At 40.1% G+C, this 21,955-nt stretch overlaps 35 non-coding genes across 35 annotated transcripts; all 35 read left to right on the top strand.

The window, feature by feature from the left end:
* Positions 1-58: 58 nt before the first annotated feature.
* Positions 59-177, top strand: LOC141303437 (5S ribosomal RNA). The gene has a single exon (XR_012343417.1). It is a non-coding gene; the product is annotated as a 5S ribosomal RNA (ribosomal RNA).
* A 1,375-nt stretch (positions 178-1,552) lies between these two features.
* On the top strand, positions 1,553-1,671 carry LOC141303190 (5S ribosomal RNA). Its single transcript, XR_012343174.1, has one exon. It is a non-coding gene; the product is annotated as a 5S ribosomal RNA (ribosomal RNA).
* Positions 1,672-1,755: 84 nt separating this feature from the next.
* On the top strand, positions 1,756-1,874 carry LOC141303237 (5S ribosomal RNA). The gene has a single exon (XR_012343219.1). It is a non-coding gene; the product is annotated as a 5S ribosomal RNA (ribosomal RNA).
* Positions 1,875-1,958: 84 nt separating this feature from the next.
* Positions 1,959-2,077, top strand: LOC141303435 (5S ribosomal RNA). Its single transcript, XR_012343416.1, has one exon. It is a non-coding gene; the product is annotated as a 5S ribosomal RNA (ribosomal RNA).
* Positions 2,078-3,449: 1,372 nt separating this feature from the next.
* Positions 3,450-3,568, top strand: LOC141303434 (5S ribosomal RNA). Its single transcript, XR_012343415.1, has one exon. It is a non-coding gene; the product is annotated as a 5S ribosomal RNA (ribosomal RNA).
* Positions 3,569-4,933: 1,365 nt separating this feature from the next.
* On the top strand, positions 4,934-5,052 carry LOC141303688 (5S ribosomal RNA). Its single transcript, XR_012343667.1, has one exon. It is a non-coding gene; the product is annotated as a 5S ribosomal RNA (ribosomal RNA).
* An 84-nt stretch (positions 5,053-5,136) lies between these two features.
* LOC141303610 (5S ribosomal RNA) lies at positions 5,137-5,255 on the top strand. Its single transcript, XR_012343590.1, has one exon. It is a non-coding gene; the product is annotated as a 5S ribosomal RNA (ribosomal RNA).
* Positions 5,256-5,339: 84 nt separating this feature from the next.
* Positions 5,340-5,458, top strand: LOC141303545 (5S ribosomal RNA). Its single transcript, XR_012343526.1, has one exon. It is a non-coding gene; the product is annotated as a 5S ribosomal RNA (ribosomal RNA).
* A 730-nt stretch (positions 5,459-6,188) lies between these two features.
* LOC141303189 (5S ribosomal RNA) lies at positions 6,189-6,307 on the top strand. Its single transcript, XR_012343173.1, has one exon. It is a non-coding gene; the product is annotated as a 5S ribosomal RNA (ribosomal RNA).
* Positions 6,308-6,391: 84 nt separating this feature from the next.
* Positions 6,392-6,510, top strand: LOC141303234 (5S ribosomal RNA). The gene has a single exon (XR_012343217.1). It is a non-coding gene; the product is annotated as a 5S ribosomal RNA (ribosomal RNA).
* An 84-nt stretch (positions 6,511-6,594) lies between these two features.
* Positions 6,595-6,713, top strand: LOC141303433 (5S ribosomal RNA). The gene has a single exon (XR_012343414.1). It is a non-coding gene; the product is annotated as a 5S ribosomal RNA (ribosomal RNA).
* Positions 6,714-7,436: 723 nt separating this feature from the next.
* LOC141303109 (5S ribosomal RNA) lies at positions 7,437-7,555 on the top strand. Its single transcript, XR_012343093.1, has one exon. It is a non-coding gene; the product is annotated as a 5S ribosomal RNA (ribosomal RNA).
* An 84-nt stretch (positions 7,556-7,639) lies between these two features.
* On the top strand, positions 7,640-7,758 carry LOC141303233 (5S ribosomal RNA). The gene has a single exon (XR_012343216.1). It is a non-coding gene; the product is annotated as a 5S ribosomal RNA (ribosomal RNA).
* An 84-nt stretch (positions 7,759-7,842) lies between these two features.
* On the top strand, positions 7,843-7,961 carry LOC141303135 (5S ribosomal RNA). Its single transcript, XR_012343119.1, has one exon. It is a non-coding gene; the product is annotated as a 5S ribosomal RNA (ribosomal RNA).
* Positions 7,962-8,691: 730 nt separating this feature from the next.
* On the top strand, positions 8,692-8,810 carry LOC141303521 (5S ribosomal RNA). Its single transcript, XR_012343502.1, has one exon. It is a non-coding gene; the product is annotated as a 5S ribosomal RNA (ribosomal RNA).
* Positions 8,811-8,894: 84 nt separating this feature from the next.
* Positions 8,895-9,013, top strand: LOC141303119 (5S ribosomal RNA). The gene has a single exon (XR_012343102.1). It is a non-coding gene; the product is annotated as a 5S ribosomal RNA (ribosomal RNA).
* A 730-nt stretch (positions 9,014-9,743) lies between these two features.
* Positions 9,744-9,862, top strand: LOC141303431 (5S ribosomal RNA). The gene has a single exon (XR_012343412.1). It is a non-coding gene; the product is annotated as a 5S ribosomal RNA (ribosomal RNA).
* Positions 9,863-11,232: 1,370 nt separating this feature from the next.
* Positions 11,233-11,351, top strand: LOC141303430 (5S ribosomal RNA). Its single transcript, XR_012343410.1, has one exon. It is a non-coding gene; the product is annotated as a 5S ribosomal RNA (ribosomal RNA).
* Positions 11,352-12,074: 723 nt separating this feature from the next.
* LOC141303108 (5S ribosomal RNA) lies at positions 12,075-12,193 on the top strand. The gene has a single exon (XR_012343091.1). It is a non-coding gene; the product is annotated as a 5S ribosomal RNA (ribosomal RNA).
* Positions 12,194-12,277: 84 nt separating this feature from the next.
* Positions 12,278-12,396, top strand: LOC141303232 (5S ribosomal RNA). Its single transcript, XR_012343215.1, has one exon. It is a non-coding gene; the product is annotated as a 5S ribosomal RNA (ribosomal RNA).
* Positions 12,397-12,480: 84 nt separating this feature from the next.
* Positions 12,481-12,599, top strand: LOC141303134 (5S ribosomal RNA). Its single transcript, XR_012343118.1, has one exon. It is a non-coding gene; the product is annotated as a 5S ribosomal RNA (ribosomal RNA).
* Positions 12,600-13,330: 731 nt separating this feature from the next.
* On the top strand, positions 13,331-13,449 carry LOC141303429 (5S ribosomal RNA). The gene has a single exon (XR_012343409.1). It is a non-coding gene; the product is annotated as a 5S ribosomal RNA (ribosomal RNA).
* Positions 13,450-14,172: 723 nt separating this feature from the next.
* Positions 14,173-14,291, top strand: LOC141303107 (5S ribosomal RNA). The gene has a single exon (XR_012343090.1). It is a non-coding gene; the product is annotated as a 5S ribosomal RNA (ribosomal RNA).
* An 84-nt stretch (positions 14,292-14,375) lies between these two features.
* Positions 14,376-14,494, top strand: LOC141303231 (5S ribosomal RNA). Its single transcript, XR_012343214.1, has one exon. It is a non-coding gene; the product is annotated as a 5S ribosomal RNA (ribosomal RNA).
* An 84-nt stretch (positions 14,495-14,578) lies between these two features.
* Positions 14,579-14,697, top strand: LOC141303133 (5S ribosomal RNA). The gene has a single exon (XR_012343117.1). It is a non-coding gene; the product is annotated as a 5S ribosomal RNA (ribosomal RNA).
* Positions 14,698-15,427: 730 nt separating this feature from the next.
* Positions 15,428-15,546, top strand: LOC141303230 (5S ribosomal RNA). The gene has a single exon (XR_012343212.1). It is a non-coding gene; the product is annotated as a 5S ribosomal RNA (ribosomal RNA).
* Positions 15,547-15,630: 84 nt separating this feature from the next.
* Positions 15,631-15,749, top strand: LOC141303118 (5S ribosomal RNA). Its single transcript, XR_012343101.1, has one exon. It is a non-coding gene; the product is annotated as a 5S ribosomal RNA (ribosomal RNA).
* A 730-nt stretch (positions 15,750-16,479) lies between these two features.
* On the top strand, positions 16,480-16,598 carry LOC141303428 (5S ribosomal RNA). Its single transcript, XR_012343408.1, has one exon. It is a non-coding gene; the product is annotated as a 5S ribosomal RNA (ribosomal RNA).
* Positions 16,599-17,965: 1,367 nt separating this feature from the next.
* On the top strand, positions 17,966-18,084 carry LOC141303427 (5S ribosomal RNA). Its single transcript, XR_012343407.1, has one exon. It is a non-coding gene; the product is annotated as a 5S ribosomal RNA (ribosomal RNA).
* A 723-nt stretch (positions 18,085-18,807) lies between these two features.
* LOC141303106 (5S ribosomal RNA) lies at positions 18,808-18,926 on the top strand. The gene has a single exon (XR_012343089.1). It is a non-coding gene; the product is annotated as a 5S ribosomal RNA (ribosomal RNA).
* An 84-nt stretch (positions 18,927-19,010) lies between these two features.
* On the top strand, positions 19,011-19,129 carry LOC141303229 (5S ribosomal RNA). The gene has a single exon (XR_012343211.1). It is a non-coding gene; the product is annotated as a 5S ribosomal RNA (ribosomal RNA).
* Positions 19,130-19,213: 84 nt separating this feature from the next.
* Positions 19,214-19,332, top strand: LOC141303132 (5S ribosomal RNA). Its single transcript, XR_012343116.1, has one exon. It is a non-coding gene; the product is annotated as a 5S ribosomal RNA (ribosomal RNA).
* A 730-nt stretch (positions 19,333-20,062) lies between these two features.
* LOC141303520 (5S ribosomal RNA) lies at positions 20,063-20,181 on the top strand. Its single transcript, XR_012343501.1, has one exon. It is a non-coding gene; the product is annotated as a 5S ribosomal RNA (ribosomal RNA).
* Positions 20,182-20,265: 84 nt separating this feature from the next.
* LOC141303117 (5S ribosomal RNA) lies at positions 20,266-20,384 on the top strand. The gene has a single exon (XR_012343100.1). It is a non-coding gene; the product is annotated as a 5S ribosomal RNA (ribosomal RNA).
* Positions 20,385-21,114: 730 nt separating this feature from the next.
* LOC141303426 (5S ribosomal RNA) lies at positions 21,115-21,233 on the top strand. Its single transcript, XR_012343406.1, has one exon. It is a non-coding gene; the product is annotated as a 5S ribosomal RNA (ribosomal RNA).
* The last annotated feature ends 722 nt before the right edge of the window (positions 21,234-21,955 follow it).

The raw sequence follows: 21,955 nt of genomic DNA, 5'->3' as shown, positions 1-21,955 counted from the left end.
ATATGCTGGCTTTTACGGAGGCTGATCTTTAAATAGCCCACTTTTTGGAGCAGCCCTCGCTTACGGCCATACTGCGCTGAGACCGCCCGATCTCGTCTGATCTCGGAAGCAAAGCAGCGTCGGGCCTGGTTAGTACTTGGATGGGAGACCGCCTGGGAATACCAGGTGCTGTAAGCTTTTGCCTTTTCTTCACTATTTATATAATATGCTGGCTTTTAGAAAGACGTGTTTTACCGCTCTATTTATTACAATCATTTAAATGTATTATAGAGTGTTAAGTGTTTTACATGTTTTTTAGGCCATTTTATTACTCTTAACATTTTAAGTGTGTGTGTGTCTTTAATAAATGGATGGTTGGCCTGCCATGTGACTAGACACATGACAGGAAGCAGGAAGTACAACTGTATAAGAGAGCAGCATGACAAACAAAGGACAGTCACCAAACTGTTGGATTAAGGAGTTTGCTAATTTTAGAGCTCACCTTTCCATTCACCACCTGCAAACTTTGGATTACACTTTCTGTGGATTGTATATACAATGGTGGACACTCACATTGGACTTATCAACACACTGGGATTCTTGGACTGTTTTTAGGGTATGGACAAATGAACTGTATTCTTTTAACAGCATTTACCTAGTTTTATCGTGTTGTTTTAAAGTCTTTTATGTGAACCTTGTATATAAACCAAATCTATTTAAACCAATCTTCTTTTATGTCTCATTCTTTTAACCACTAGTCATCTCTCACAGTTAAATCTGACCCCATTTTAATCTTGTAACTCTGGGTGGGAGACCGCCTGGGAATACCAGGTGCTGTAAGCTTTTGCCTTTTCTTCACTATTTATATAATATGCTGGCTTTTAGAAAGACGTGTTTTACCGCTCTATTTATTACAATCATTTAAATGTATTATAGAGTGTTAAGTGTTTTACATGTTTTTTTAGACCATTTTATTGCTCTTATCATTTTAAGTGTGTGTGTGTCTTAAATAAATGGATGGTTGGCCTGCCATGTGACTAGACACATGACAGGAAGCAGGAAGTACAACTGTATAAGAGAGCAGCATGACAAACAAAGGACAGTCACCAAACTGTTGGATTAAGGAGTTTGCTAATTTTAGAGCTCACCTTTCCATTCACCACCTGCAAACTTTGGATTACACTTTCTGTGGATTGTATATACAATGGTGGACACTCACATTGGACTTATCAACACACTGGGATTCTTGGACTGTTTTTAGGGTATGGACAAATGAACTGTATTCTTTTAACAGCATTTACCTAGTTTTATCGTGTTGTTTTAAAGTCTTTTATGTGAACCTTGTATAAAAACCAAATCTATTTAAACCAATCTTCTTTTATGTCTCATTCTTTTAACCACTAGTCATCTCTCACAGTTAATTCTGACCCCATTTTAATGGTGTAACTCTGGATGGGAGACCGCCTGGGAATACCAGGTGCTGTAAGCTTTTGCCTTTTCTTCACTATTTATATAATATGATGGCTTTTACGGAGGCTGATCTATAAATAACCCACTTTTTGGAGCAGTCCTCGCTTACGGCCATACTGCGCTGAGTGCGCCCGATCTCGTCTGATCTCGGAAGCAAAGCAGCGTCGGGCCTGGTTAGTACTTGGATGGGAGACCCCCTGGGAATACCAGGTGCTGTAAGCTTTTGCCTTTTCTTCACTATTTATATAATATGATGGCTTTTACGGAGGCTGATCTATAAATAGCCCACTTTTTGGAGCAGTACTCGCTTACGGCCATACTGCGCTGAGAGCGCCCGATCTCGTCTGATCTCGGAAGCAAAGCAGCGTCGGGCCTGGTTAGTACTTAGATGGGAGACCGCCTGGGAATACCAGGTGCTGTAAGCTTTTGCCTTTTCTTCACTATTTATATAATATGCTGGCTTTTACGGAGGCTGATCTTTAAATAGCCCACTTTTTGGAGCAGCCCTCGCTTACGGCCATACTGCGCTGAGACCGCCCGATCTCGTCTGATCTCGGAAGCAAAGCAGCGTCGGGCCTGGTTAGTACTTGGATGGGAGACCGCCTGGGAATACCAGGTGCTGTAAGCTTTTGCCTTTTCTTCACTATTTATATAATATGCTGGCTTTTAGAAAGACGTGTTTTACCGCTCTATTTATTACAATCATTTAAATGTATTATAGAGTGTTAAGTGTTTTACATGTTTTTTAGGCCATTTTATTACTCTTAACATTTTAAGTGTGTGTGTGTCTTTAATAAATGGATGGTTGGCCTGCCATGTGACTAGACACATGACAGGAAGCAGGAAGTACAACTGTATAAGAGAGCAGCATGACAAACAAAGGACAGTCACCAAACTGTTGGATTAAGGAGTTTGCTAATTTTAGAGCTCACCTTTCCATTCACCACCTGCAAACTTTGGATTACACTTTCTGTGGATTGTATATACAATGGTGGACACTCACATTGGACTTATCAACACACTGGGATTCTTGGACTGTTTTTAGGGTATGGACAAATGAACTGTATTCTTTTAACAGCATTTACCTAGTTTTATCGTGTTGTTTTAAAGTCTTTTATGTGAACCTTGTATATAAACCAAATCTATTTAAACCAATCTTCTTTTATGTCTCATTCTTTTAACCACTAGTCATCTCTCACAGTTAAATCTGACCCCATTTTAATCTTGTAACTCTGGATGGGAGACCGCCTGGGAATACCAGGTGCTGTAAGCTTTTGCCTTTTCTTCACTATTTATATAATATGCTGGCTTTTAGAAAGACGTGTTTTACCGCTCTATTTATTACAATCATTTAAATGAATTATAGAGTGTTAAGTGTTTTACATGTTTTTTTTAGGCCATTTTATTGCTCTTAACATTTTAAGTGTGTGTCTTAAATAAATGGATGGTTGGCCTGCCATGTGACTAGACACATGACAGGAAGCAGGAAGTACAACTGTATAAGAGAGCAGCATGACAAACAAAGGACAGTCACCAAACTGTTGGATTAAGGAGTTTGCTAATTTTAGAGCTCACCTTTCCATTCACCACCTGCAAACTTTGGATTACACTTTCTGTGGATTGTATATACAATGGTGGACACTCACATTGGACTTATCAACACACTGGGATTCTTGGACTGTTTTTAGGGTATGGACAAATGAACTGTATTCTTTTAACAGCATTTACCTAGTTTTATCGTGTTGTTTTAAAGTCTTTTATGTGAACCTTGTATAAAAACCAAATCTATTTAAACCAATCTTCTTTTATGTCTCATTCTTTTAACCACTAGTCATCTCTCACAGTTAATTCTGACCCCATTTTAATGTTGTAACTCTGGATGGGAGACCGCCTGGGAATACCAGGTGCTGTAAGCTTTTGCCTTTTCTTCACTATTTATATAATATGCTGGCTTTTACGGAGGCTGATCTTTAAATAGCCCACTTTTTGGAGCAGCCCTCGCTTACGGCCATACTGCGCTGAGACCGCCCGATCTCGTCTGATCTCGGAAGCAAAGCAGCGTCGGGCCTGGTTAGTACTTGGATGGGAGACCGCCTGGGAATACCAGGTGCTGTAAGCTTTTGCCTTTTCTTCACTATTTATATAATATGCTGGCTTTTAGAAAGACGTGTTTTACCGCTCTATTTATTACAATCATTTAAATGTATTATAGAGTGTTAAGTGTTTTACATGTTTTTTAGGCCATTTTATTACTCTTAACATTTTAAGTGTGTGTGTGTCTTTAATAAATGGATGGTTGGCCTGCCATGTGACTAGACACATGACAGGAAGCAGGAAGTACAACTGTATAAGAGAGCAGCATGACAAAAAAAGTCACCAAACTGTTGGATTAAGGAGTTGCTAATTTTAGAGCTCACCTTTCCATTCACCACCTGCAAACTTTGGATTACACTTTCTGTGGATTGTATATACAATGGTGGACACTCACATTGGACTTATCAACACACTGGGATTCTTGGACTGTTTTTAGGGTATGGACAAATGAACTGTATTCTTTTAACAGCATTTACCTAGTTTTATCGTGTTGTTTTAAAGTCTTTTATGTGAACCTTGTATATAAACCAAATCTATTTAAACCAATCTTCTTTTATGTCTCATTCTTTTAACCACTAGTCATCTCTCACAGTTAAATCTGACCCCATTTTAATCTTGTAACTCTGGATGGGAGACCGCCTGGGAATACCAGGTGCTGTAAGCTTTTGCCTTTTCTTCACTATTTATATAATATGCTGGCTTTTAGAAAGACGTGTTTTACCGCTCTATTTATTACAATCATTTAAATGTATTATAGAGTGTTAAGTGTTTTACATGTTTTTTTAGGCCATTTTATTGCTCTTAACATTTTAAGTGTGTGTCTTAAATAAATGGATGGTTGGCCTGCCATGTGACTAGACACATGACAGGAAGCAGGAAGTACAACTGTATAAGAGAGCAGCATGACAAACAAAGGACAGTCACCAAACTGTTGGATTAAGGAGTTTGCTAATTTTAGAGCTCACCTTTCCATTCACCACCTGCAAACTTTGGATTACACTTTCTGTGGATTGTATATACAATGGTGGACACTCACATTGGACTTATCAAGACACTGGGATTCTTGGACTGTTTTTAGGGTATGGACAAATGAACTGTATTCTTTTAACAGCATTTACCTAGTTTTATCGTGTTGTTTTAAAGTCTTTTATGTGAACCTTGTATAAAAACCAAATCTATTTAAACCAATCTTCTTTTATGTCTCATTCTTTTAACCACTAGTCATCTCTCACAGTTAATTCTGACCCCATTTTAATGTTGTAACTCTGGATGGGAGACCGCCTGGGAATACCAGGTGCTGTAAGCTTTTGCCTTTTCTTCACTATTTATATAATATGATGGCTTTTACGGAGGCTGATCTATAAATAACCCACTTTTTGGAGCAGTCCTCGCTTACGGCCATACTGCGCTGAGTGCGCCCGATCTCGTCTGATCTCGGAAGCAAAGCAGCGTCGGGCCTTGTTAGTACTTGGATGGGAGAACGCCTGGGAATACCAGGTGCTGTAAGCTTTTGCCTTTTCTTCACTATTTATATAATATGATGGCTTTTACGGAGGCTGATCTATAAATAGCCCACTTTTTGGAGCAGTACTCGCTTACGGCCATACTGCGCTGAGAGCGCCCGATCTCGTCTGATCTCGGAAGCAAAGCAGCGTCGGGCCTGGTTAGTACTTAGATGGGAGACCGCCTGGGATTACCAGGTGCTGTAAGCTTTTGCCTTTTCTTCACTATTTATATAATATGCTGGCTTTTACGGAGGCTGATCTTTAAATAGGCCACTTTTTGGAGCAGCCCTCGCTTACGGCCATACCGCGCTGAGACCGCCCAATCTCGTCTGATCTCGGAAGCAAAGCAGCGTCGGGCCTGGTTAGTACTTGGATGGGAGACCGCCTGGGAATACCAGGTGCTGTAAGCTTTTGCCTTTTCTTCACTATTTATATAATATGCTGGCTTTTAGAAAGACGTGTTTTACCGCTCTATTTATTACAATCATTTAAATGTATTATAGAGTGTTAAGTGTTTTACATGTTTTTTTAGGCCATTTTATTGCTCTTAACATTTTAAGTGTGTGTGTGTCTTAAATAAATGGATGGTTGGCCTGCCATGTGACTAGACACATGACAGGAAGCAGGAAGTACAACTGTATAAGAGAGCAGCATGACAAACAAAGGACAGTCACCAAACTGTTGGATTAAGGAGTTTGCTAATTTTAGAGCTCACCTTTCCATTCACCACCTGCAAACTTTGGATTACACTTTCTGTGGATTGTATATACAATGGTGGACACTCACATTGGACTTATCAACACACTGGGATTCTTGGACTGTTTTTAGGGTATGGACAAATGAACTGTATTCTTTTAACAGCATTTACCTAGTTTTATCGTGTTGTTTTAAAGTCTTTTATGTGAACCTTGTATAAAAACCAAATCTATTTAAACCAATCTTCTTTTATGTCTCATTCTTTTAACCACTAGTCATCTCTCACAGTTAATTCTGACCCCATTTTAATGGTGTAACTCTGGATGGGAGACCGCCTGGGAATACCAGGTGCTGTAAGCTTTTGCCTTTTCTTCACTATTTATATAATATGATGGCTTTTACGGAGGCTGATCTATAAATAACCCACTTTTTGGAGCAGTCCTCGCTTACGGCCATACTGCGCTGAGTGCGCCCGATCTCGTCTGATCTCGGAAGCAAAGCAGCGTCGGGCCTGGTTAGTACTTGGATGGGAGACCCCCTGGGAATACCAGGTGCTGTAAGCTTTTGCCTTTTCTTCACTATTTATATAATATGATGGCTTTTACGGAGGCTGATCTATAAATAGCCCACTTTTTGGAGCAGTACTCGCTTACGGCCATACTGCGCTGAGAGCGCCCGATCTCGTCTGATCTCGGAAGCAAAGCAGCGTCGGGCCTGGTTAGTACTTAGATGGGAGACCGCCTGGGAATACCAGGTGCTGTAAGCTTTTGCCTTTTCTTCACTATTTATATAATATGCTGGCTTTTACGGAGGCTGATCTTTAAATAGCCCACTTTTTGGAGCAGCCCTCGCTTACGGCCATACTGCGCTGAGACCGCCCGATCTCGTCTGATCTCGGAAGCAAAGCAGCGTCGGGCCTGGTTAGTACTTGGATGGGAGACCGCCTGGGAATACCAGGTGCTGTAAGCTTTTGCCTTTTCTTCACTATTTATATAATATGCTGGCTTTTAGAAAGACGTGTTTTACCGCTCTATTTATTACAATCATTTAAATGTATTATAGAGTGTTAAGTGTTTTACATGTTTTTTAGGCCATTTTATTACTCTTAACATTTTAAGTGTGTGTGTGTCTTTAATAAATGGATGGTTGGCCTGCCATGTGACTAGACACATGACAGGAAGCAGGAAGTACAACTGTATAAGAGAGCAGCATGACAAAAAAAGTCACCAAACTGTTGGATTAAGGAGTTGCTAATTTTAGAGCTCACCTTTCCATTCACCACCTGCAAACTTTGGATTACACTTTCTGTGGATTGTATATACAATGGTGGACACTCACATTGGACTTATCAACACACTGGGATTCTTGGACTGTTTTTAGGGTATGGACAAATGAACTGTATTCTTTTAACAGCATTTACCTAGTTTTATCGTGTTGTTTTAAAGTCTTTTATGTGAACCTTGTATAAAAACCAAATCTATTTAAACCAATCTTCTTTTATGTCTCATTCTTTTAACCACTAGTCATCTCTCACAGTTAATTCTGACCCCATTTTAATGGTGTAACTCTGGATGGGAGACCGCCTGGGAATACCAGGTGCTGTAAACTTTTGCCTTTTCTTCACTATTTATATAATATGATGGCTTTTACGGAGGCTGATCTATAAATAGCCCACTTTTTGGAGCAGTACTCGCTTACGGCCATACTGCGCTGAGAGCGCCCGATCTCGTCTGATCTCGGAAGCAAAGCAGCGTCGGGCCTGGTTAGTACTTGGATGGGAGACCCCCTGGGAATACCAGGTGCTGTAAGCTTTTGCCTTTTCTTCACTATTTATATAATATGATGGCTTTTACGGAGGCTGATCTATAAATAGCCCACTTTTTGGAGCAGTACTCGCTTACGGCCATACTGCGCTGAGAGCGCCCGATCTCGTCTGATCTCGGAAGCAAAGCAGCGTCGGGCCTGGTTAGTACTTAGATGGGAGACCGCCTGGGAATACCAGGTGCTGTAAGCTTTTGCCTTTTCTTCACTGTTTATATAATATGCTGGCTTTTACGGAGGCTGATCTTTAAATAGCCCACTTTTTGGAGCAGCCCTCGCTTACGGCCATACTGCGCTGAGACCGCCCGATCTCGTCTGATCTCGGAAGCTAAGCAGCGTCGGGCCTGGTTAGTACTTGGATGGGAGACCGCCTGGGAATACCAGGTGCTGTAAGCTTTTGCCTTTTCTTCACTATTTATATAATATGCTGGCTTTTAGAAAGACGTGTTTTACCGCTCTATTTATTACAATCATTTAAATGTATTATAGAGTGTTAAGTGATTTACATGTTTTTTTAGGCCATTTTATTGCTCTTAACATTTTAAGTGTGTGTGTGTCTTAAATAAATGGATGGTTGGCCTGCCATGTGACTAGACACATGACAGGAAGCAGGAAGTACAACTGTATAAGAGAGCAGCATGACAAACAAAGGACAGTCACCAAACTGTTGGATTAAGGAGTTTGCTAATTTTAGAGCTCACCTTTCCATTCACCACCTGCAAACTTTGGATTACACTTTCTGTGGATTGTATATACAATGGTGGACACTCACATTGGACTTATCAACACACTGGGATTCTTGGACTGTTTTTAGGGTATGGACAAATGAACTGTATTCTTTTAACAGCATTTACCTAGTTTTATCGTGTTGTTTTAAAGTCTTTTATGTGAACCTTGTATAAAAACCAAATCTATTTAAACCAATCTTCTTTTATGTCTCATTCTTTTAACCACTAGTCATCTCTCACAGTTAAATCTGACCCCATTTTAATCTTGTAACTCTGGATGGGAGACCGCCTGGGAATACCAGGTGCTGTAAGCTTTTGCCTTTTCTTCACTATTTATATAATATGATGGCTTTTACGGAGGCTGATCTATAAATAGCCCACTTTTTGGAGCAGTACTCGCTTACGGCCATACTGCGCTGAGAGCGCCCGATCTCGTCTGATCTCGGAAGCAAAGCAGCGTCGGGCCTGGTTAGTACTTAGATGGGAGACTGCCTGGGAATACCAGGTGCTGTAAGCTTTTGCCTTTTCTTCACTATTTATATAATATGCTGGCTTTTACGGAGGCTGATCTTTAAATAGGCCACTTTTTGGAGCAGCCCTCGCTTACGGCCATACCGCGCTGAGACCGCCCGATCTCGTCTGATCTCGGAAGCAAAGCAGCGTCGGGCCTGGTTAGTACTTGGATGGGAGACCGCCTGGGAATACCAGGTGCTGTAAGCTTTTGCCTTTTCTTCACTATTTATATAATATGCTGGCTTTTAGAAAGACGTGTTTTACCGCTCTATTTATTACAATCATTTAAATGTATTATAGAGTGTTAAGTGTTTTACATGTTTTTTTAGGCCATTTTATTGCTCTTAACATTTTAAGTGTGTGTGTGTCTTAAATAAATGGATGGTTGGCCTGCCATGTGACTAGACACATGACAGGAAGCAGGAAGTACAACTGTATAAGAGAGCAGCATGACAAACAAAGGACAGTCACCAAACTGTTGGATTAAGGAGTTTGCTAATTTTAGAGCTCACCTTTCCATTCACCACCTGCAAACTTTGGATTACACTTTCTGTGGATTGTATATACAATGGTGGACACTCACATTGGACTTATCAACACACTGGGATTCTTGGACTGTTTTTAGGGTATGGACAAATGAACTGTATTCTTTTAACAGCATTTACCTAGTTTTATTGTGTTGTTTTAAAGTCGTTTATGTGAACCTTGTATATAAACCAAATCTATTTAAACCAATCTTCTTTTATGTCTCATTCTTTTAACCACTAGTCATCTCTCACAGTTAAATCTGACCCCATTTTAATCTTGTAACTCTGGATGGGAGACCGCCTGGGAATACCAGGTGCTGTAAGCTTTTGCCTTTTCTTCACTATTTATATAATATGCTGGCTTTTACGGAGGCTGATCTTTAAATAGCCCACTTTTTGGAGCAGCCCTCGCTTACGGCCATACTGCGCTGAGACCGCCCGATCTCGTCTGATCTCGGAAGCAAAGCAGCGTCGGGCCTGGTTAGTACTTGGATGGGAGACCGCCTGGGAATACCAGGTGCTGTAAGCTTTTGCCTTTTCTTCACTATTTATATAATATGCTGGCTTTTAGAAAGACGTGTTTTACCGCTCTATTTATTACAATCATTTAAATGTATTATAGAGTGTTAAGTGTTTTACATGTTTTTTAGGCCATTTTATTACTCTTAACATTTTAAGTGTGTGTGTGTCTTTAATAAATGGATGGTTGGCCTGCCATGTGACTAGACACATGACAGGAAGCAGGAAGTACAACTGTATAAGAGAGCAGCATGACAAAAAAAGTCACCAAACTGTTGGATTAAGGAGTTGCTAATTTTAGAGCTCACCTTTCCATTCACCACCTGCAAACTTTGGATTACACTTTCTGTGGATTGTATATACAATGGTGGACACTCACATTGGACTTATCAACACACTGGGATTCTTGGACTGTTTTTAGGGTATGGACAAATGAACTGTATTCTTTTAACAGCATTTACCTAGTTTTATCGTGTTGTTTTAAAGTCTTTTATGTGAACCTTGTATATAAACCAAATCTATTTAAACCAATCTTCTTTTATGTCTCATTCTTTTAACCACTAGTCATCTCTCACAGTTAAATCTGACCCCATTTTAATCTTGTAACTCTGGATGGGAGACCGCCTGGGAATACCAGGTGCTGTAAGCTTTTGCCTTTTCTTCACTATTTATATAATATGCTGGCTTTTAGAAAGACGTGTTTTACCGCTCTATTTATTACAATCATTTAAATGTATTATAGAGTGTTAAGTGTTTTACATGTTTTTTTTAGGCCATTTTATTGCTCTTAACATTTTAAGTGTGTGTGTGTCTTAAATAAATGGATGGTTGGCCTGCCATGTGACTAGACACATGACAGGAAGCAGGAAGTACAACTGTATAAGAGAGCAGCATGACAAACAAAGGACAGTCACCAAACTGTTGGATTAAGGAGTTTGCTAATTTTAGAGCTCACCTTTCCATTCACCACCTGCAAACTTTGGATTACACTTTCTGTGGATTGTATATACAATGGTGGACACTCACATTGGACTTATCAACACACTGGGATTCTTGGACTGTTTTTAGGGTATGGACAAATGAACTGTATTCTTTTAACAGCATTTACCTAGTTTTATCGTGTTGTTTTAAAGTCTTTTATGTGAACCTTGTATAAAAACCAAATCTATTTAAACCAATCTTCTTTTATGTCTCATTCTTTTAACCACTAGTCATCTCTCACAGTTAATTCTGACCCCATTTTAATGTTGTAACTCTGGATGGGAGACCGCCTGGGAATACCAGGTGCTGTAAGCTTTTGCCTTTTCTTCACTATTTATATAATATGCTGGCTTTTACGGAGGCTGATCTTTAAATAGCCCACTTTTTGGAGCAGCCCTCGCTTACGGCCATACTGCGCTGAGACCGCCCGATCTCGTCTGATCTCGGAAGCAAAGCAGCGTCGGGCCTGGTTAGTACTTGGATGGGAGACCGCCTGGGAATACCAGGTGCTGTAAGCTTTTGCCTTTTCTTCACTATTTATATAATATGCTGGCTTTTAGAAAGACGTGTTTTACCGCTCTATTTATTACAATCATTTAAATGTATTATAGAGTGTTAAGTGTTTTACATGTTTTTTAGGCCATTTTATTACTCTTAACATTTTAAGTGTGTGTGTGTCTTTAATAAATGGATGGTTGGCCTGCCATGTGACTAGACACATGACAGGAAGCAGGAAGTACAACTGTATAAGAGAGCAGCATGACAAAAAAAGTCACCAAACTGTTGGATTAAGGAGTTGCTAATTTTAGAGCTCACCTTTCCATTCACCACCTGCAAACTTTGGATTACACTTTCTGTGGATTGTATATACAATGGTGGACACTCACATTGGACTTATCAACACACTGGGATTCTTGGACTGTTTTTAGGGTATGGACAAATGAACTGTATTCTTTTAACAGCATTTACCTAGTTTTATCGTGTTGTTTTAAAGTCTTTTATGTGAACCTTGTATAAAAACCAAATCTATTTAAACCAATCTTCTTTTATGTCTCATTCTTTTAACCACTAGTCATCTCTCACAGTTAATTCTGACCCCATTTTAATGGTGTAACTCTGGATGGGAGACCGCCTGGGAATACCAGGTGCTGTAAACTTTTGCCTTTTCTTCACTATTTATATAATATGATGGCTTTTACGGAGGCTGATCTATAAATAGCCCACTTTTTGGAGCAGTACTCGCTTACGGCCATACTGCGCTGAGAGCGCCCGATCTCGTCTGATCTCGGAAGCAAAGCAGCGTCGGGCCTGGTTAGTACTTGGATGGGAGACCCCCTGGGAATACCAGGTGCTGTAAGCTTTTGCCTTTTCTTCACTATTTATATAATATGATGGCTTTTACGGAGGCTGATCTATAAATAGCCCACTTTTTGGAGCAGTACTCGCTTACGGCCATACTGCGCTGAGAGCGCCCGATCTCGTCTGATCTCGGAAGCAAAGCAGCGTCGGGCCTGGTTAGTACTTAGATGGGAGACCGCCTGGGAATACCAGGTGCTGTAAGCTTTTGCCTTTTCTTCACTGTTTATATAATATGCTGGCTTTTACGGAGGCTGATCTTTAAATAGCCCACTTTTTGGAGCAGCCCTCGCTTACGGCCATACTGCGCTGAGACCGCCCGATCTCGTCTGATCTCGGAAGCTAAGCAGCGTCGGGCCTGGTTAGTACTTGGATGGGAGACCGCCTGGGAATACCAGGTGCTGTAAGCTTTTGCCTTTTCTTCACTATTTATATAATATGCTGGCTTTTAGAAAGACGTGTTTTACCGCTCTATTTATTACAATCATTTAAATGTATTATAGAGTGTTAAGTGTTTTACATGTTTTTTTTAGGCCATTTTATTGCTCTTAACATTTTAAGTGTGTGTGTGTCTTAAATAAATGGATGGTTGGCCTGCCATGTGACTAGACACATGACAGGAAGCAGGAAGTACAACTGTATAAGAGAGCAGCATGACAAACAAAGGACAGTCACCAAACTGTTGGATTAAGGAGTTTGCTAATTTTAGAGCTCACCTTTCCATTCACCACCTGCAAACTTTGGATTACACTTTCTGTGGATTGTATATACAATGGTGGACACTCACATTGGACTTATCAACACACTGGGATTCTTGGACTGTTTTTAGGGTATGGACAAATGAACTGTATTCTTTTAACAGCATTTACCTAGTTTTATCGTGTTGTTTTAAAGTCTTTTATGTGAACCTTGTATAAAAACCAAATCTATTTAAACCAATCTTCTTTTATGTCTCATTCTTTTAACCACTAGTCATCTCTCACAGTTAATTCTGACCCCATTTTAATGTTGTAACTCTGGATGGGAGACCGCCTGGGAATACCAGGTGCTGTAAGCTTTTGCCTTTTCTTCACTATTTATATAATATGCTGGCTTTTACGGAGGCTGATCTTTAAATAGCCCACTTTTTGGAGCAGCCCTCGCTTACGGCCATACTGCGCTGAGACCGCCCGATCTCGTCTGATCTCGGAAGCAAAGCAGCGTCGGGCCTGGTTAGTACTTGGATGGGAGACCGCCTGGGAATACCAGGTGCTGTAAGCTTTTGCCTTTTCTTCACTATTTATATAATATGCTGGCTTTTAGAAAGACGTGTTTTACCGCTCTATTTATTACAATCATTTAAATGTATTATAGAGTGTTAAGTGTTTTACATGTTTTTTAGGCCATTTTATTACTCTTAACATTTTAAGTGTGTGTGTGTCTTTAATAAATGGATGGTTGGCCTGCCATGTGACTAGACACATGACAGGAAGCAGGAAGTACAACTGTATAAGAGAGCAGCATGACAAAAAAAGTCACCAAACTGTTGGATTAAGGAGTTGCTAATTTTAGAGCTCACCTTTCCATTCACCACCTGCAAACTTTGGATTACACTTTCTGTGGATTGTATATACAATGGTGGACACTCACATTGGACTTATCAACACACTGGGATTCTTGGACTGTTTTTAGGGTATGGACAAATGAACTGTATTCTTTTAACAGCATTTACCTAGTTTTATCGTGTTGTTTTAAAGTCTTTTATGTGAACCTTGTATAAAAACCAAATCTATTTAAACCAATCTTCTTTTATGTCTCATTCTTTTAACCACTAGTCATCTCTCACAGTTAATTCTGACCCCATTTTAATGGTGTAACTCTGGATGGGAGACCGCCTGGGAATACCAGGTGCTGTAAACTTTTGCCTTTTCTTCACTATTTATATAATATGATGGCTTTTACGGAGGCTGATCTATAAATAGCCCACTTTTTGGAGCAGTACTCGCTTACGGCCATACTGCGCTGAGAGCGCCCGATCTCGTCTGATCTCGGAAGCAAAGCAGCGTCGGGCCTGGTTAGTACTTGGATGGGAGACCCCCTGGGAATACCAGGTGCTGTAAGCTTTTGCCTTTTCTTCACTATTTATATAATATGATGGCTTTTACGGAGGCTGATCTATAAATAGCCCACTTTTTGGAGCAGTACTCGCTTACGGCCATACTGCGCTGAGAGCGCCCGATCTCGTCTGATCTCGGAAGCAAAGCAGCGTCGGGCCTGGTTAGTACTTAGATGGGAGACCGCCTGGGAATACCAGGTGCTGTAAGCTTTTGCCTTTTCTTCACTGTTTATATAATATGCTGGCTTTTACGGAGGCTGATCTTTAAATAGCCCACTTTTTGGAGCAGCCCTCGCTTACGGCCATACTGCGCTGAGACCGCCCGATCTCGTCTGATCTCGGAAGCTAAGCAGCGTCGGGCCTGGTTAGTACTTGGATGGGAGACCGCCTGGGAATACCAGGTGCTGTAAGCTTTTGCCTTTTCTTCACTATTTATATAATATGCTGGCTTTTAGAAAGACGTGTTTTACCGCTCTATTTATTACAATCATTTAAATGTATTATAGAGTGTTAAGTGATTTACATGTTTTTTTAGGCCATTTTATTGCTCTTAACATTTTAAGTGTGTGTGTGTCTTAAATAAATGGATGGTTGGCCTGCCATGTGACTAGACACATGACAGGAAGCAGGAAGTACAACTGTATAAGAGAGCAGCATGACAAACAAAGGACAGTCACCAAACTGTTGGATTAAGGAGTTTGCTAATTTTAGAGCTCACCTTTCCATTCACCACCTGCAAACTTTGGATTACACTTTCTGTGGATTGTATATACAATGGTGGACACTCACATTGGACTTATCAACACACTGGGATTCTTGGACTGTTTTTAGGGTATGGACAAATGAACTGTATTCTTTTAACAGCATTTACCTAGTTTTATCGTGTTGTTTTAAAGTCTTTTATGTGAACCTTGTATAAAAACCAAATCTATTTAAACCAATCTTCTTTTATGTCTCATTCTTTTAACCACTAGTCATCTCTCACAGTTAAATCTGACCCCATTTTAATCTTGTAACTCTGGATGGGAGACCGCCTGGGAATACCAGGTGCTGTAAGCTTTTGCCTTTTCTTCACTATTTATATAATATGATGGCTTTTACGGAGGCTGATCTATAAATAGCCCACTTTTTGGAGCAGTACTCGCTTACGGCCATACTGCGCTGAGAGCGCCCGATCTCGTCTGATCTCGGAAGCAAAGCAGCGTCGGGCCTGGTTAGTACTTAGATGGGAGACCGCCTGGGAATACCAGGTGCTGTAAGCTTTTGCCTTTTCTTCACTATTTATATAATATGCTGGCTTTTACGGAGGCTGATCTTTAAATAGGCCACTTTTTGGAGCAGCCCTCGCTTACGGCCATACCGCGCTGAGACCGCCCGATCTCGTCTGATCTCGGAAGCAAAGCAGCGTCGGGCCTGGTTAGTACTTGGATGGGAGACCGCCTGGGAATACCAGGTGCTGTAAGCTTTTGCCTTTTCTTCACTATTTATATAATATGCTGGCTTTTAGAAAGACGTGTTTTACCGCTCTATTTATTACAATCATTTAAATGTATTATAGAGTGTTAAGTGTTTTACATGTTTTTTTAGGCCATTTTATTGCTCTTAACATTTTAAGTGTGTGTGTGTCTTAAATAAATGGATGGTTGGCCTGCCATGTGACTAGACACATGACAGGAAGCAGGAAGTACAACTGTATAAGAGAGCAGCATGACAAACAAAGGACAGTCACCAAACTGTTGGATTAAGGAGTTTGCTAATTTTAGAGCTCACCTTTCCATTCACCACCTGCAAACTTTGGATTACACTTTCTGTGGATTGTATATACAATGGTGGACACTCACATTGGACTTATCAACACACTGGGATTCTTGGACTGTTTTTAGGGTATGGACAAATGAACTGTATTCTTTTAACAGCATTTACCTAGTTTTATTGTGTTGTTTTAAAGTCGTTTATGTGAACCTTGTATATAAACCAAATCTATTTAAACCAATCTTCTTTTATGTCTCATTCTTTTAACCACTAGTCATCTCTCACAGTTAAATCTGACCCCATTTTAATCTTGTAACTCTGGATGGGAGACCGCCTGGGAATACCAGGTGCTGTAAGCTTTTGCCTTTTCTTCACTATTTATATAATATGCTGGCTTTTACGGAGGCTGATCTTTAAATAGCCCACTTTTTGGAGCAGCCCTCGCTTACGGCCATACTGCGCTGAGACCGCCCGATCTCGTCTGATCTCGGAAGCAAAGCAGCGTCGGGCCTGGTTAGTACTTGGATGGGAGACCGCCTGGGAATACCAGGTGCTGTAAGCTTTTGCCTTTTCTTCACTATTTATATAATATGCTGGCTTTTAGAAAGACGTGTTTTACCGCTCTATTTATTACAATCATTTAAATGTATTATAGAGTGTTAAGTGTTTTACATGTTTTTTAGGCCATTTTATTACTCTTAACATTTTAAGTGTGTGTGTGTCTTTAATAAATGGATGGTTGGCCTGCCATGTGACTAGACACATGACAGGAAGCAGGAAGTACAACTGTATAAGAGAGCAGCATGACAAAAAAAGTCACCAAACTGTTGGATTAAGGAGTTTGCTAATTTTAGAGCTCACCTTTCCATTCACCACCTGCAAACTTTGGATTACACTTTCTGTGGATTGTATATACAATGGTGGACACTCACATTGGACTTATCAACACACTGGGATTCTTGGACTGTTTTTAGGGTATGGACAAATGAACTGTATTCTTTTAACAGCATTTACCTAGTTTTATTGTGTTGTTTTAAAGTCTTTTATGTGAACCTTGTATATAAACCAAATCTATTTAAACCAATCTTCTTTTATGTCTCATTCTTTTAACCACTAGTCATCTCTCACAGTTAAATCTGACCCCATTTTAATCTTGTAACTCTGGATGGGAGACCGCCTGGGAATACCAGGTGCTGTAAGCTTTTGCCTTTTCTTCACTATTTATATAATATGCTGGCTTTTAGAAAGACGTGTTTTACCGCTCTATTTATTACAATCATTTAAATGAATTATAGAGTGTTAAGTGTTTTACATGTTTTTTTTAGGCCATTTTATTGCTCTTAACATTTTAAGTGTGTGTCTTAAATAAATGGATGGTTGGCCTGCCATGTGACTAGACACATGACAGGAAGCAGGAAGTACAACTGTATAAGAGAGCAGCATGACAAACAAAGGACAGTCACCAAACTGTTGGATTAAGGAGTTTGCTAATTTTAGAGCTCACCTTTCCATTCACCACCTGCAAACTTTGGATTACACTTTCTGTGGATTGTATATACAATGGTGGACACTCACATTGGACTTATCAACACACTGGGATTCTTGGACTGTTTTTAGGGTATGGACAAATGAACTGTATTCTTTTAACAGCATTTACCTAGTTTTATCGTGTTGTTTTAAAGTCTTTTATGTGAACCTTGTATAAAAACCAAATCTATTTAAACCAATCTTCTTTTATGTCTCATTCTTTTAACCACTAGTCATCTCTCACAGTTAATTCTGACCCCATTTTAATGTTGTAACTCTGGATGGGAGACCGCCTGGGAATACCAGGTGCTGTAAGCTTTTGCCTTTTCTTCACTATTTATATAATATGCTGGCTTTTACGGAGGCTGATCTTTAAATAGCCCACTTTTTGGAGCAGCCCTCGCTTACGGCCATACTGCGCTGAGACCGCCCGATCTCGTCTGATCTCGGAAGCAAAGCAGCGTCGGGCCTGGTTAGTACTTGGATGGGAGACCGCCTGGGAATACCAGGTGCTGTAAGCTTTTGCCTTTTCTTCACTATTTATATAATATGCTGGCTTTTAGAAAGACGTGTTTTACCGCTCTATTTATTACAATCATTTAAATGTATTATAGAGTGTTAAGTGTTTTACATGTTTTTTAGGCCATTTTATTACTCTTAACATTTTAAGTGTGTGTGTGTCTTTAATAAATGGATGGTTGGCCTGCCATGTGACTAGACACATGACAGGAAGCAGGAAGTACAACTGTATAAGAGAGCAGCATGACAAAAAAAGTCACCAAACTGTTGGATTAAGGAGTTGCTAATTTTAGAGCTCACCTTTCCATTCACCACCTGCAAACTTTGGATTACACTTTCTGTGGATTGTATATACAATGGTGGACACTCACATTGGACTTATCAACACACTGGGATTCTTGGACTGTTTTTAGGGTATGGACAAATGAACTGTATTCTTTTAACAGCATTTACCTAGTTTTATCGTGTTGTTTTAAAGTCTTTTATGTGAACCTTGTATAAAAACCAAATCTATTTAAACCAATCTTCTTTTATGTCTCATTCTTTTAACCACTAGTCATCTCTCACAGTTAATTCTGACCCCATTTTAATGGTGTAACTCTGGATGGGAGACCGCCTGGGAATACCAGGTGCTGTAAACTTTTGCCTTTTCTTCACTATTTATATAATATGATGGCTTTTACGGAGGCTGATCTATAAATAGCCCACTTTTTGGAGCAGTACTCGCTTACGGCCATACTGCGCTGAGAGCGCCCGATCTCGTCTGATCTCGGAAGCAAAGCAGCGTCGGGCCTGGTTAGTACTTGGATGGGAGACCCCCTGGGAATACCAGGTGCTGTAAGCTTTTGCCTTTTCTTCACTATTTATATAATATGATGGCTTTTACGGAGGCTGATCTATAAATAGCCCACTTTTTGGAGCAGTACTCGCTTACGGCCATACTGCGCTGAGAGCGCCCGATCTCGTCTGATCTCGGAAGCAAAGCAGCGTCGGGCCTGGTTAGTACTTAGATGGGAGACCGCCTGGGAATACCAGGTGCTGTAAGCTTTTGCCTTTTCTTCACTGTTTATATAATATGCTGGCTTTTACGGAGGCTGATCTTTAAATAGCCCACTTTTTGGAGCAGCCCTCGCTTACGGCCATACTGCGCTGAGACCGCCCGATCTCGTCTGATCTCGGAAGCTAAGCAGCGTCGGGCCTGGTTAGTACTTGGATGGGAGACCGCCTGGGAATACCAGGTGCTGTAAGCTTTTGCCTTTTCTTCACTATTTATATAATATGCTGGCTTTTAGAAAGACGTGTTTTACCGCTCTATTTATTACAATCATTTAAATGTATTATAGAGTGTTAAGTGATTTACATGTTTTTTTAGGCCATTTTATTGCTCTTAACATTTTAAGTGTGTGTGTGTCTTAAATAAATGGATGGTTGGCCTGCCATGTGACTAGACACATGACAGGAAGCAGGAAGTACAACTGTATAAGAGAGCAGCATGACAAACAAAGGACAGTCACCAAACTGTTGGATTAAGGAGTTTGCTAATTTTAGAGCTCACCTTTCCATTCACCACCTGCAAACTTTGGATTACACTTTCTGTGGATTGTATATACAATGGTGGACACTCACATTGGACTTATCAACACACTGGGATTCTTGGACTGTTTTTAGGGTATGGACAAATGAACTGTATTCTTTTAACAGCATTTACCTAGTTTTATCGTGTTGTTTTAAAGTCTTTTATGTGAACCTTGTATAAAAACCAAATCTATTTAAACCAATCTTCTTTTATGTCTCATTCTTTTAACCACTAGTCATCTCTCACAGTTAAATCTGACCCCATTTTAATCTTGTAACTCTGGATGGGAGACCGCCTGGGAATACCAGGTGCTGTAAGCTTTTGCCTTTTCTTCACTATTTATATAATATGATGGCTTTTACGGAGGCTGATCTATAAATAGCCCACTTTTTGGAGCAGTACTCGCTTACGGCCATACTGCGCTGAGAGCGCCCGATCTCGTCTGATCTCGGAAGCAAAGCAGCGTCGGGCCTGGTTAGTACTTAGATGGGAGACTGCCTGGGAATACCAGGTGCTGTAAGCTTTTGCCTTTTCTTCACTATTTATATAATATGCTGGCTTTTACGGAGGCTGATCTTTAAATAGGCCACTTTTTGGAGCAGCCCTCGCTTACGGCCATACCGCGCTGAGACCGCCCGATCTCGTCTGATCTCGGAAGCAAAGCAGCGTCGGGCCTGGTTAGTACTTGGATGGGAGACCGCCTGGGAATACCAGGTGCTGTAAGCTTTTGCCTTTTCTTCACTATTTATATAATATGCTGGCTTTTAGAAAGACGTGTTTTACCGCTCTATTTATTACAATCATTTAAATGTATTATAGAGTGTTAAGTGTTTTACATGTTTTTTTAGGCCATTTTATTGCTCTTAACATTTTAAGTGTGTGTGTGTCTTAAATAAATGGATGGTTGGCCTGCCATGTGACTAGACACATGACAGGAAGCAGGAAGTACAACTGTATAAGAGAGCAGCATGACAAACAAAGGACAGTCACCAAACTGTTGGATTAAGGAGTTTGCTAATTTTAGAGCTCACCTTTCCATTCACCACCTGCAAACTTTGGATTACACTTTCTGTGGATTGTATATACAATGGTGGACACTCACATTGGACTTATCAACACACTGGGATTCTTGGACTGTTTTTAGGGTATGGACAAATGAACTGTATTCTTTTAACAGCATTTACCTAGTTTTATTGTGTTGTTTTAAAGTCGTTTATGTGAACCTTGTATATAAACCAAATCTATTTAAACCAATCTTCTTTTATGTCTCATTCTTTTAACCACTAGTCATCTCTCACAGTTAAATCTGACCCCATTTTAATCTTGTAACTCTGGATGGGAGACCGCCTGGGAATACCAGGTGCTGTAAGCTTTTGCCTTTTCTTCACTATTTATATAATATGCTGGCTTTTACGGAGGCTGATCTTTAAATAGCCCACTTTTTGGAGCAGCCCTCGCTTACGGCCATACTGCGCTGAGACCGCCCGATCTCGTCTGATCTCGGAAGCAAAGCAGCGTCGGGCCTGGTTAGTACTTGGATGGGAGACCGCCTGGGAATACCAGGTGCTGTAAGCTTTTGCCTTTTCTTCACTATTTATATAATATGCTGGCTTTTAGAAAGACGTGTTTTACCGCTCTATTTATTACAATCATTTAAATGTATTATAGAGTGTTAAGTGTTTTACATGTTTTTTAGGCCATTTTATTACTCTTAACATTTTAAGTGTGTGTGTGTCTTTAATAAATGGATGGTTGGCCTGCCATGTGACTAGACACATGACAGGAAGCAGGAAGTACAACTGTATAAGAGAGCAGCATGACAAAAAAAGTCACCAAACTGTTGGATTAAGGAGTTGCTAATTTTAGAGCTCACCTTTCCATTCACCACCTGCAAACTTTGGATTACACTTTCTGTGGATTGTATATACAATGGTGGACACTCACATTGGACTTATCAACACACTGGGATTCTTGGACTGTTTTTAGGGTATGGACAAATGAACTGTATTCTTTTAACAGCATTTACCTAGTTTTATCGTGTTGTTTTAAAGTCTTTTATGTGAACCTTGTATATAAACCAAATCTATTTAAACCAATCTTCTTTTATGTCTCATTCTTTTAACCACTAGTCATCTCTCACAGTTAAATCTGACCCCATTTTAATCTTGTAACTCTGGATGGGAGACCGCCTGGGAATACCAGGTGCTGTAAGCTTTTGCCTTTTCTTCACTATTTATATAATATGCTGGCTTTTAGAAAGACGTGTTTTACCGCTCTATTTATTACAATCATTTAAA

Source organism: Garra rufa, unplaced genomic scaffold (genome assembly GCF_049309525.1).
Source record: "Garra rufa unplaced genomic scaffold, GarRuf1.0 hap1_unplaced_001, whole genome shotgun sequence".
Classification (NCBI taxonomy): Eukaryota; Metazoa; Chordata; class Actinopteri; order Cypriniformes; family Cyprinidae; genus Garra; species Garra rufa.
The sequence above is the reverse complement of the archived record's forward strand: the minus strand, read 5'-3'. Positions and strand labels throughout refer to the sequence as shown.